Genomic DNA, 1,972 nt, shown 5'->3' on the forward strand with positions numbered 1-1,972 from the left:
CCTAGCACCAAAAACTCCACTTCTAAATTAGAGAGCATGCTTAAAGAATTTATCACTTCTCAAAAAGCCTTCAACAAGAATGTAGAATAGAAACTAGAAAAATTAGATAGTCTCTCTCTGAAGGTGGACTCATGATGTAGAGATGCTTAAAATTAGAACTTCCCCACTTGAGGAAAGGAACACTACACCCATGAATGTTATCCAAGTACAAATTAATGAGAACATAAGAATGCTAGCCAAACTTAAGGATATATGGGCTAGAGAAAAGGAAGAGGAAGAGATGATTAAGAGCCTTCCTACACACACTACCATTGCTACTATACAAGTCATTGAGGGTCTCAAAACTTTTAACACCCATTGCACTCCTAGTCCCAATGGACCTATTAATGGTGATGCTAATACCTCAGCTATAGGACAAGAAGGTCCTTTGAATTTAGAGACTGCTAAAAGAATGAGCTTATATGACATTACTACCACTTTAATTAATGGTAGTAATCTTGATTTTGACAATTGTAGTCTTTCCGAAGTTATCACCTTTTTGCAAAGAATGCCTAAAGACCACCACACTAGTACACTTAATATTGCCTTCACCGAGCATATTACCAATGCTCTTATCAAAGCCAGGGAGGAGAATCTCAAGCTAGAGACTTCTATTCCTAGTAAACTAGAAGATAGTTGGGATCCTATGGTCAAAATTAAATTGAATAATATCACTTGCTTTGCATTGTGTGATGTCGGAGCTAGTGCTTCCGTTATGCCCAAAAGAATGTATGATATGCTTGATTGGAAACCTTATGATCCATGTTCTTTTGGTGTTCGTCTTGTTGATTCTTCCATAAAGAAACCTTTAGGGAGAATTCATGATGTACTTATTATTGTCAATGATAATTATGTGCCCGTTGATTTTCTTATTATGGACATTGAATGTGATCCTTCATGTCCAATTATTTTGGGACGTCCTTTTCTCCGCACCGTTGGTGCTATATATCATTGACATGAAAGATGGAATCATTAAATTCCAACCCCCCCTAAAAAAGGGAATGGAACACTTCCCTAGAAAGAAGATTAAGTTACCTTATGAGTCCATTACTCGAGCAAGTTATTCTTTTGGAGTTGATAACACTTGATCTTCTTGCATTATGCCTAGCTCAAAGGCATAAAAGTAAGCGCTTGTTGGGAGGCAACCCAATTTGTTTCTTTACTTTCAGTTTTAGTTGTCTTGATGCTTGTTACTACTGTAGCAACATCATTGTATCTTTATTTTAAGCTTTGTGCGAAGTTATAGCCTCCGATTGCAAAAAAGTTCAAAACTTGTGACATGTTGTCCATAAACAAATTATGTCTGCTTGACGAAAAAAATCGCCAAAAATCACCAGATCATCTTTTTGATCTGAATTTGTTTGAAAGCATGCTCTATATAATTTCCTTTCTGGCATATGTTCTGAGTTTTTTGATTTGAGTTGCATAAGTGCCTCGATAAAATTATTTACTACATGTTGTTCTGTTTTTCACAGATTCTGCCATGTTTTGCGTTTTCATCATTTTGCAAATCCTAAGCTTACTTTTTATTTGCAAAAATCTTTTGAAAATAATGAGAAACAGTAGCTTTTCATCAAAATCTTTATTTCCATCAGGTAATGAATTATTTTATTGAGGGTACTAACCACTCTAATCAACTTATAATGAGTTTTGTATGAAGGGAGTTTTCAAGTATGCGATGGGAGATGATGAAAGAAGATACATGAGTGTCAAGCGCTCAAGCTTGGGTATGCCCCCATGCACCCCAAGAAATATTCAAGGAGACTCAAGAGTCTAAGCTTGGGGATGCCCCTGTGCATCCCCTTCTCTATCAACAATCATCAGTTCGTCCATCTCGATGCTATATTTTTATCACTTCATATGTTAAGTGCTATGCTTGGAGCGTCCCGCTATTTATTTTTAGTTTGTTTTAGTTTTGCTTGCTGTTCAAAAC

This window comes from Hordeum vulgare, chromosome 7H (assembly GCF_904849725.1).
Source record: "Hordeum vulgare subsp. vulgare chromosome 7H, MorexV3_pseudomolecules_assembly, whole genome shotgun sequence".
NCBI lineage: Eukaryota > Viridiplantae > Streptophyta > Magnoliopsida > Poales > Poaceae > Hordeum > Hordeum vulgare.